The 11,623-nt window shown below is 37.9% G+C and overlaps 1 long non-coding RNA gene across 1 annotated transcript; it reads right to left on the minus strand.

Annotated features, from left to right (window-relative positions):
- Positions 1-5,520: 5,520 nt before the first annotated feature.
- LOC129424709 (uncharacterized) lies at positions 5,521-9,861 on the minus strand. The gene is made up of 3 exons (XR_012358979.1): positions 9,659-9,861; positions 6,367-6,507; positions 5,521-5,997 (listed from the first exon to the last, which is right to left on the minus strand). It is a non-coding gene; the product is annotated as an uncharacterized lncRNA (long non-coding RNA).
- Between the last annotated feature and the right edge of the window lie 1,762 nt (positions 9,862-11,623).

An 11,623-nucleotide genomic window follows, 5' to 3' on the forward strand; every position in this document is an offset into this window, starting at 1 on the left:
AAATTTCTGGTAAACCAAACCAAACAATTTGCCCGGCTCCTTTGCAGCCTATTCCGGTGATGGGAGAACCATTCGAGCGACTCATTCTTGACTGTGTTGGTCCCCTACCGAAATCGAAAGCAGGTCACCAGTATATTTTAACGTTAATGTGTGCCGCGACTCGTTTTCCTGAGGCAATACCATTGCGTAACATCAAAGCAAAAACCATTGTGAAGGAGTTGATTAAATTTTGTTCAACATTTGGGTTACCTCGTGTGATTCAGACTGATCAGGGAACAAATTTTAAATCTAAAATGTTTGAACAAGTGTTGAAAGGAATTTCCGTTAATCACGTAGTGTCGAGCGCATATCATCCGCAATCCCAGGGAGCTCTAGAGAGATTCCACCAGACGCTCAAATCAATGATGAGGGCGCACTGTGTGGAAGCCGGTAACGACTGGGCTGATGATCTCCCTTTGCTTTTGTTTGCGATAAGGGAAACCGTTCAAGAATCGTTGGGGTTTAGTCCTGCGGAGCTCATTTTTGGACACACGGTTCGGGGTCCTTTAAAATTACTACGTGAGCAACTTGTTAGTAATGACACCCCGCTTGTTCTCGTATCGGAGTATGTCCATTCTATTCGTGAACGTCTTCGTAGGACTGGTGCCCTTGCGAAGAAAAATTTGTCTGAGTCGCAAAACGAGATGAAGGAGTATTATGACCGTAAAACTGTCGCTCGTTCTTTTCATCCTGGTGAATCTGTTTTGCTATTAATGGCAGTGCCAGGGTCTGCTCTGCAACCAAGATTTTCAGGGCCTTATAGGGTGACGAAAAAGTTGACTGACACGAATTATCTGATTTGCACGCCTGATCGTCGGAGGACGTCGCGAATGGTTCATGTTAACATGTTAAAGTCTTATGTGCAAGATGAGTCTGCCATTGTTAAGCCAAGTGTCGTTGTTGAGTCAACTGTAGATGAGATTTTTCTGTACCTTGTGGTCATCTGTCAAACTCTGTAATACTGAATAAACTGGAATGTCACTTAAGTTATTTAGCTCCGAATCAAAAGAATGATATCGTTGAGTTAATGGAAAATCATCGTTCACTATTTGGTGACATTCCATCACAGACTACAGTACTTCAGCATGATATTGATGTCGGAAATGCGCAGCCAATAAGACAGCACCCTTTCCGGCTTAATCCGAGGAAGCGTGAGCTAATGAAAGCAGAGGTCGATTATTTACGTGAGAATAACTTTGCGAGACCCAGTTTGAGTGCGTGGAGTTCGCCTTGTTTGTTGGTTCCCAAGGCTGATTCATCGGTTCGGTTCTGCACTGACTATCGCAAAGTCAATGCAGTAACTAAACCTGACTCGTTCCCACTTACACGAATTGAAGATTGCATAGATCGGGTTGGTCCTGCAAAATTTGTTACGCAATTAGATCTTCTTAAGGGGTACTGGCAAGTTCCTCTTACTTCAAGGGCCTCAGAGATTTCAGCATTTGTGACCCCTGATGATTTTATGCAGTACTCGGTTATGGCGTTCGGAATGCGAAATGCTCCATCTACTTTCCAACGTTTGATGCGTATCGTACTAAGTGGAGTACAGAAATGTGAGGCTTATCTAGACGATATTGTAATATATTCTTCTAGCTGGGAAGAACATTTAAGTTCCCTGCGTGAAGTGTTTTCACGTTTGTGTGATGCGTCTCTGACTTTGAACCTAGCTAAATGTGAATTTGCCAAGGCAACAGTGGTTTACTTGGGGAAAAGAGTTGGTCAGGGACAGGTATGCCCGGTTGACGCAAAGATTGCGTCTGTTATGAAGTTTCCAGTACCAGTGAATAAAAGAGAACTGCGTTGATTTTTGGGGATGGCAGGTTATTACAGAGGCTTCTGTCGTAACTTTGCCAGTATTGTATCACCCTTAACCGATCTCCTCAGCACAGCTCGAGTATTTGTGTGGTCTCCTGCTTGTGAGGAAGCTTTTCGTGCAGCTAAAGATTTACTGTGTAACGCTCCTGTTTTGGCAGCGCCAGAGTTTACGCGCCCTTTTAAGCTGGAAGTGGATGCTTCTGCTACTGGTGCTGGTGCAGTTTTACTTCAAGAGAGTGAGTTTGATGTTGATCACCCAGTATGTTACTTCTCGAAAAAATTCACGTTATGTCAACGCAGATATAGTACCATCGAAAAAGAGGCTCTTGCGTTGTTATTAGCGTTGCAACATTTCGAGGTGTATCTGGGTGGAAGTTCATTTCCAGTTGTTGTTTACACGGACCACAACCCACTTGTGTTCTTGGCCCGGATGTCAAATTCAAATCAACGCCTAATGCGCTGGGCATTGATAGTTCAAGAGTTTGACTTGGATATCCGACATAAAAAAGGCTCACAGAATACTGTTGCGGATGCGCTGTCCCGCGTTTATGGTGCTGAAGTGTAGGATAAATGCGGTGGTGCAGTGTAGGTAATGCAAACTTCCTGTTAGCATTTTTTTTTGTGGGGAGGTGTTACGTGGGAATGCATTTACATGTTGGTTGTGTTTGTCTAGGTTTCCTTTGTTGTGTTTTTCTCTCTTGTTACACTCTAACTATCATGACTCGCAGGTGGAGCTGATAACGAGTGACCTGATTGGAGACGGGAGTGATTGCTGCTAGTGTCTATTTAAGTCTCCTGAAGCATGGATCTAGAGCTCCCCGCTCTCATGGCTTCCTTGACTGGCAGCTCTGCTGTTGGGAACTGTTGTTATGTATTACTTTTCTAAGTTGATTTGTTATGTTGAACCTTTATGTTTATCCTAAATTCTAATCATTTGGAGTATAGTAGGGAGGTGGGTGCCTCTTTTATTTGTTATTAGTTTTCTCCTGTTTGTGATAAGTAGGGAGGTAAGATTTTGTATATTTTGTTTATTATTTGAATTCTAGGTTAGAATTCTTAATCTAGTTAGTTTTGTTTTGTTATTTGTTTTGGCTTTTCCCCCTCCTGAAATGTATATGCTCCTTACTATTTTATGTTTAATAAACTTTCTTTATATACTTTAAAGTATCTTGTGATTTGAAGCCTTGGGGGTGAGAGTGGGGACTCCAGGGGTCTTGTTTGGATCCCTGTTTACTTGTTATGAATGTTTCTTGTTCTCTTTGAGTAGAGACATTATGATAATTCGTAACAGTGGTCTTAAAACTGCAGCCTCCGGTTGTGCAGACAGATAATGTTGGAAGTAACACACATCATGATATTCATTGCATCACCTACAGTCTATAAGCACCACTCTTCTGAATGCATGGTAAACACAAAACTCAAAGACGAAACAGAAACTCTTCTAAATCTCAAAGATAAATGAACAAATAAACACTAACAACTTCGACTTAAAAACACATAGAATTGCTTAAATTTTGAATTACTCTGTGGGCATAGGTCTCATTTACAGTGGGGATGCTGGGGACTTTTTAAAATGTCTGATTTTGTTCGCACCACTTTTTGAAAGCATTTGGTTACAGTGTTCTGAAAAATCAAGCGAACCAAGAAATATTAAAGGTTTATTTGCACAAAATAAAACATGCAATGCAGTTTATATACAGAAATAAGCAATGTATATTGTCCAAAAAAGTAACTTAAACAAAATAAACTATTACTGATTCTAAAATGACCCAAAAACATGCATGCACCGATCAGCAACTTTAACAAATTGTTGACACAGTGTCTTCTTGTCCAAGTTATTCATTCTCTCTTTGTGAACATGACAAACAATCACAGTGTTGAGTCAGGTTTGTGACATTGAAAAGCACAGCCAGGTGTCTCAAGGCACTGAAGCTTCTCTCTGCTTCAGCAGATGAGGCAGGAACAACGAGCAACAAACGCAGAAGTGCCTTAACTTGACTGAAGAGATCAAGGACCTCGGGAATTGTTGGCTATTGCTAAAAAATATAACCGTGTGACTAATGACTGGTTTTGTGGTCCAGTGTCACATATCTTGCGTTGTATGGGTATGCCCTACTGAAAAATCCAGCTAAGACCAGCACAAGCTGAGCTGGTTTTAGCTGGTCTCCCAGCTTGGTTTTAGCTGGTATTGCTGGTGTAGCAAGCTGGTCTAGCTGTCCTTTGGTCACTTTTTAAGCTGATCTAGCTGTGTTTTGATCACTTTTTAAGCTGGTCTAGCTGGAAGACTAGCTGACCCATCAGCTTGACCAGCTTTGCCAGGCTGGGAGGACCAGCTTAAACCAGCTACTGCCACCTTAAACTATTAGCATATGCTGGTCTTAGCTGAATTTCTCAGTAGGGTGGTGTGCAGGGGTGGAGTGGGACCCAAAAATCTACCGGGAAATTTTTATAGACCACCAGCCCTCTGTGGTCAAAAAAAGAAACAATAACAAGAAAATGGTTCCCTGTAAATAAGCAAATGCTGAAATCTAAAATTACAATAAAAGGACTGCACAACAACATGAAATACCAAGTGTAATAATTATTATTTAAAAGATCTTAAAGTCAAAAAAAGTTCCCTAGTTTTATGTAAGCTAAAGCTTAATTTGGCTGCAAAGTAGTTGCTTATAAATTATTAAGCCTGTTTGGAGAGAGATGCTTAATGTGACAAAATGTCACTCATGGTGTGATAACGAAAATATAACAAGGCTTAGACTAACTTGCATGTTCTGAGCAGGTGTTGTCAGTGAACAGGCTGTAAACTGTTGGCTAAGATACATACACTCATGAAAAACTGATGCTGATTATCTGGGAAACATTCTCTAACAGCAGTTAAGTTGTCATTGTTTGTGTCAAAGTTGTGCATTTGTTGTAACATTAAAACAGGAGATCAGACTTACTCTGTGCTGCTTAAAGTGATGCTCGGAGCTCCATTCCTCTGTGGGTGTGCGAGGCTATGCTTTTTTATTGGTTGTTGCGTTAAATCTTACCCAGATACAACAGTGCTATTTTCCGATTGGCTGTTGTGTGGCCTCTTTCTTTTTTTTTTGATTGGCTGATAAGCGGCACGTTCGACTAGAACTCCAGGGGAGACGGGCTTGATAGACAGAACGGTGCAGCCAGATACGGTACATTTTGAGCGCTGCAGGATATTAAATATATGATAAATCGTTTTTAGTGTGGCGGGAGTGCATGACTAAAGACTGAAAGCACGGCTATTATCAGACCGGCTCTTGCGGCCTCAAAACACTACCGGCCCACCGGGAAAAGTCCAGACTCTCCCGATTGCCACTCCGCCACTGGTGGTGTGTTTTCTTTTACATATGTAATGATTGTAATTTCATTGTGAAATATTGACATAACGCGGTTTTCTAGAGTGCGTTACACTAAGGAGAAAACATATCTGTTTTATATCAAACATCTTATACCAACCAACCTAGTGTCTCAAACAATCAATACCATCACAATAAAGTTAAACACTCGTTTTAAAACATTAAAACAATCAGAAAATATATCTTGCACTTTTCAGAGTTTATATAGCTCCACACTTATTAGAGTCAAATGCATTTTCAAGATAACATTTTTAACACTCACAAAAGTATTTTTAAGGTGTAAAATGAATCTTTAGTGTCCCCAGAGTGCATATTATGTGAAGTTTTAGCTCAAAATACCATATAGATATATACATATTATACATACACAGCATACACAGTAAAATTACTAGATTCAAATGTAACTCCAACTCTGAACAACAATTTACTCTAAATATGTTCATTTTACTCTTTGGGTGTTGAAGCTCAGAAATGTTTTACACTGAAATGTTAACTCTCCAATTCTTGCTGTGTATAAAAATATATTAAAATTGAAACCAAACCTTGCCCAGAAAGGTCAGAAACCCAATAACGATGATTATGTAAAGAACAGTAAATATCCCATTTACAATTCTTGCTGCTAAGGTCCAGCACGGTGAGACCTTTTCTTGATGTTGCTGAGTAAAAACCCAAAACTCCATGAGGATCTGCTTCAGCATGTCGGGCGTACATGTCATCTGTTCAGTTCTACCAGTAACTGTGTCTAGAGAGTAATGCAAGTATTTTACACCATCTGTGAAAAGAAGTACAAAGATTTTTATCTTTTTCTATTAAAATATTTTTACTTCTATAAGGCTGCATTGCTCCAATGCACATTGTGAAAAGTACAACAGAAATAAAATTAAGTTTTGATTTCCCATTAAAATACAAAAATATACTGCTGACCAGAAGATATATTAATTCAAAAATAAATTAAGTTAATCTTCTGTTGTCTATTCTGGCAATGTAGTTGGTGTGTCTTTTCTGGTTATGTAGTGATTACTACAATCAAGGTTGACGTTGTAGATGACTTTTGTTTGTATGGTGGCTTTTCAGTTTTACTGTAAGATTAAGACAAATTTAAGACAATGTTCTTATTTTTAATTGCTGGGTTTACACTTACCATGTTGAACGATTACATCTACTCCGCTTTCTGTTGGTGTTACTGATTTGGTCTCTTTTCCTTTTGCAATCAGAATGCTCACAAAGATGGTCTCCAGAATACTTATGCCGATAAGTGAGAAAACCCCAATGCAGTAAATCCCTGTGACAACAACAGCAAACCATTATAGCAAAAAATTAATACATAATTTAAAGTTACATTTCTCTCAAGCCCCTTTTCACACAAAAATTACAGAAAATACACAGAAAATGTGAGCAGGAGTAATAACGGGTTTGAAATTATCTAAAACTAATATTATGTAAGTATCACTGCACTGTAAAAAAATATTTTAAAAAAATTGTGGAAACTGACTCAACATATTGCTTTCAAATAAAAAAAAATATGCATTGTGGTAATTAAAACTTAAAGGGGACATATTATGAAAATCTGTATTTTTCCATGTTTAAGTGCTATAATTGTGTCCCCAGTGCTTCTATCAATCTAGAAAATGTGAAAAAGATCAACCCAGTAACTTAGTTTTGGTAAACCATTCTCTGCAAGCATGTGAAAAAATAGGTTATTGTAATTTGACTCCTATTGTGATGTCAGAATAGGATAATACCGTCCCCATTATCTGCACTATCCAACCACAGCACAGCCATTTAGTACAGAGAGAAAGAGAAAATAATTCACAGCACAATTGAGTTTCAATTGCAACAAACCACCATCATTGTGATCAGTGTTTGCACTTCATCAGCTCATTTGCATTTTAAATGACACACCCCACACGGCACACTTTTGCTCAGACCTAGATTTAGATTTAGTTTACATCTTAAAAATATCTCATAATATGTCCCCTTTAAGGTATTGGGGTAAAACAAAAATATATATTCACAGAACAAATTAAACTCTGCTCAGCCAATTTATCATGTCTGTCATGACTGGAATCGGGACGCATGTGCGAAGTTAACAATAAATAAATGACATTTATTAACAAACAGGAAACAACAATGGGCAGGTAATTACACCAGGAACACTGACGTAAAGCATAGGAACAGACGTGGAATGGCGACAATAACCTGGCAGTGAGTATGACAGAGACAAGGGTATAAATACACACGCGCTGCGTCCATACTATAGTAGGCAAAAAGCATTACTTCACCTACAGTACAGAGGCGGCCCTAGCTATGTTTCACCCATTTCAATTGAAACGGGCCCCGCCCTCCAAGGTGGGCCCCAGCCCAGTGCAAGAACGTTTGAATGGGGGGCTATGATTCCTGCACGGGGGAGCTCATAGTGTCAGTGCCAGTGGATGTTAAACAATCACATATCTTTCATTTTAAATCAATTAATTTCTGCTCTTTATTTTCTCTCGGACGTTCATACGCGCTTTAGCCTATAGAAATCGGATTATTAATATGAAATGAATGTATTTTATTTAGTCTACAATAAAAATGTAGAACTGCATTAATGTCATATGTCATTTAAATTATGTTTTTTAAAAGTCAATTCTTTAATTTTTATAAATCATTGTAGAATCGTTTACCACAGCATCACAGTGCATCATAAAAACTCTCAGAAAATGTGCACATGTGAATAATTCTAGAGGTTTAATTATTCTTTAGCATCGGGTTCACTAGAAGAGAGCTTAATAGCCTTATTTTTGTGAAAAACAACATTTCTTAATTGTGTTACCTGTCGTAGTTAGTCCGTGCGCATTCATTCCGACAAATTTACCATCACAAATGGAGAGAATACCAATTGGAAATACTCATCCCTATGCCCTATTCCCTTCGAAGATCAGAGCTGTGCATAGAGTTGCGTAATTGGGTCTCTCATCGGTGACTGTGACTGCTAAAATAGCCTTTGGAGAAAAGAGCAATGAAAACAACATCATTTTCATTTTATCTGGATTGAGTTTAAGCGGCGTTCCCTTCCCGAAGTGCCCTTCAAGGGCGCAAAAACGCAGTTTTGAATTAGACCAAGCTCTCTCTCATCAGGCTTGGCTGTGCAAGTGCGATTCCAGGTTTTAATAATACATTTTTTAGGGGCTGATTTCAATGGGGTTTTTTTTTAATAATATGATTGGATTTTATACTAACCTTAATGCAGTATTTCATTGTATTAAAAATATGTGTTTGAATTTACTCACTGCCTTTAATATATTTTGTGCATGACTGCATTTTCCAACGCAACATCCCCACAATGTTCCATTAAATGAACATAATGACCAAGAACTTTAGATAAACGAAGGTTGATTTTTTTTACTGTGGCTTGGAAATCTTCTTTTTTGTTTTACTCCCGCATCACAGTATGTAAACTGTTTTTATAATAGCCTATTGAACATAGATGCTGTCAGCTCTCGTTCAGATTTTAATTGACAAAATCGCTGGACAAAGATGAACTTATCAGGGCATCTCAGCACTCAAACACAGAAGGGTGGATTTCTAAAAAGGGCTCAGGTGAAATCTACGCCCCTGTCGCCAGGTGAGCTGTCTACGGTGCTGAAAAAACGCGGAGCCCATCGTTATTTATAAGTTCGGTTCAGTGTCAGTCCAGTCAGACACTTTTTCTTCTTTGCTTTTGTTAATTAATTAAATTTAAGTTATGGTAAGGTAGTGCAGATAAAGAGGGCGGTATTATTGTAATTCGCCTTGCTACCTACCTCACAAAACAGTTACTCAAATTAAGTTACTGGGTTGATCTTTATCACATTTTCTAGGTTGATAGAAGCACTGGGGTCCAATTTTCACGCTATGACCCCTTTAATGGAGGGTGCAAACCTGATATTGATTCAATGGTATTAACATTAACAACAATTTTTAACATTGTTTCAATGGTTGCATGCTATCTGGGTATAGTGCATTATTATATCCTTGGTTTCTGTGGTAGGGTTTGTTTGAAAGCACCTATTTTTGTGTCGTAAGTGATCTCAAGGTTATGTAACGTAACAATAAGCACCATCTTTAAGGGCGTCTGCATTCAACATCAACAGATTCTAATTTGGAAGAAATGCCATGCAGGCATGTTTGAAGTATGGTAAAGTGGCTTAGCATCACTAGTACAAGTATTCAAATCAAAGATTTTTAATTCATCTTTGTTGATGTTAATTTCAACAACTAATAATTCACTGTGAACTAACTTGAACAAACAAAGAACAGCTTTATTTCTATTAACTAACATTAACAAAGATTAATAATGACTGTAACAAATGTATTGCTCATGGTTTGTTTATGTTAGTTAATACCTTACTGAACCTTATTGTAAAGTGTAACCCAATTATTTTTTAATGTTTACTGTCATGTAGACTTACCAATCAGTGGCATTTCACTGGCAGTAGATGGCAGCTTGTCATTAAGAATCAGCAGTAACACAGATATGGACAGCAGTAAAGTCACTTTAAAGCCCAGCTTCTCTGTTCCAGATGCATTTGTGAAGAATGAGGCCACATCCAGCACAAGAAAACAAAATACTGGAAAAATTAAGTTGATGATATACAGCAGAGGTCTCCTCTTGATGGTGATCTGCAATATAAGAGTATTGTATGAACGATACAAAAAAAACAAATAATTTATGATGTTACAGCCTGCCTATCTGTCTGTCTATTCTGCAATGCTGAAACTGCCCAACTAGTTATCATCATGTAAGTTAAAAGTGAACATTTAGCCATAGAGGGTCAATTCAGCCATTTAATGACTTTATAATTATATACAGTATAAATACCAGCTTGTAGTATACTGTACTATAGATGGTTTCATTGCATGCCTGCACCTTGTCGCTTCTGGCCCATAGTTAACTTCCGCGCTCTGTTGGTTTACTAGTGGCGAAACTGACCTTTAGAACAAATACTGATAAAGATAGCAAATCTGCACAGTAAAATCCCCAGTGTTAAATTACCACTGCTTGGTGTTTATATAATCCACACCAAGATTGGTGTTAAAAAACACTCAATCAGTGTTAAAGTTAATAAGATAATGAAGTGATTGAGTCATTAATGGTGAACACCTGCTGGTCATTCCGTGTTAAATCAACTCAATTTTGGAATTGTTCCTGTCTTTAATTTTTTATTTTGTTGAGTCTTTTTCTGCAGAACGTAATACTAAAATGATGAAGAAAGCCAAAATATTAAATGAAAAAGACTAAATGCCTAGAGTTCAATGAACACTATCATCATCTCTGTTAGAAAACTAAAATTACAACTTGCTTGCAGAGTTACGTACATGGATTTTACCTTCTAAAGAACTGCTGTAAATCTGGTTAATAAAGTAAGTCACCATTGTGCCGATTAGTGGTTCCTTTAGTTGGGTACTTGGGTCTTAAAGTTTAGTGTTAGTTTTCTACAAAGCAAAAAAGCAGTACTATGCAGAGTGCAGAAATGAGAAAAATGACTTTAAAGTTATCCTATCCTATCCAGCCTGAGCAAATGACTACCGTTTTTCTCCAAAACGACACACATTTGAGATAAAATGTTTTGTCACATAACAAAGGATGTCTTGAATTTCATGAAAATTATATTCACTGTTTTTTTGTTTTGTAGAGCAGTATTCTGCTTTTACTATACTATCAAATATTATACTATACTATAATATACTGCACTACACTACACTACTGTATACTATACTATACTGCTAATTATGTGGACACCCCTTCTAGTGAACAGGTTTGGCTATTTCAGAAATTTCTGTGATAATAAATGAGCTGTATCTTACAACTACAGTGTGCACAGAGGCACTGTCATTTTGGGACAGAAGTGACCTTCTCCAAACTGTAGCGACATAACTGGACCATTTTATGATGCAGCATTACCATTTGTTTCATTGGAATTATAAAAATATAGACCCTTTTACAGCCCACGTGATCAAATAGCCTGCGCGTGCATTTTGGCAACAGAAGTGGTGTTGTTCCCCAGTGGTTCTAACGTGTTAGCAACTCAGAAAGTTTATCAAAATGATTTCCAAGCATCAAAATGTCTGCTTGTTGCATTTGGTTGCACTAATACAATATACTAGTATACGTGTACATGTATCTGGCCACTTTATATTTGGCCATCTGCTAACGTCTTTTGTCCAGTTCACTATAGTACATGGATCTGGTAGCTGTGTTAAAAAGTTGATGAAGTCAACTTTTTAAAATAACTTTCTCTGTCTGTGTTGCTTCACTGCTGATTCTTGCCATACTTCCGTTGCCAAAATGGCGCATATATGTTGCCACGTCATCATTGTGTACAAACAGTAAAGGGGTCTATATAGCCCTTTTAACTACCTGAAATATTTTGCAA

Source organism: Misgurnus anguillicaudatus, chromosome 19, assembly GCF_027580225.2.
Source record: "Misgurnus anguillicaudatus chromosome 19, ASM2758022v2, whole genome shotgun sequence".
In the NCBI taxonomy this organism is placed as follows: Eukaryota; Metazoa; Chordata; class Actinopteri; order Cypriniformes; family Cobitidae; genus Misgurnus; species Misgurnus anguillicaudatus.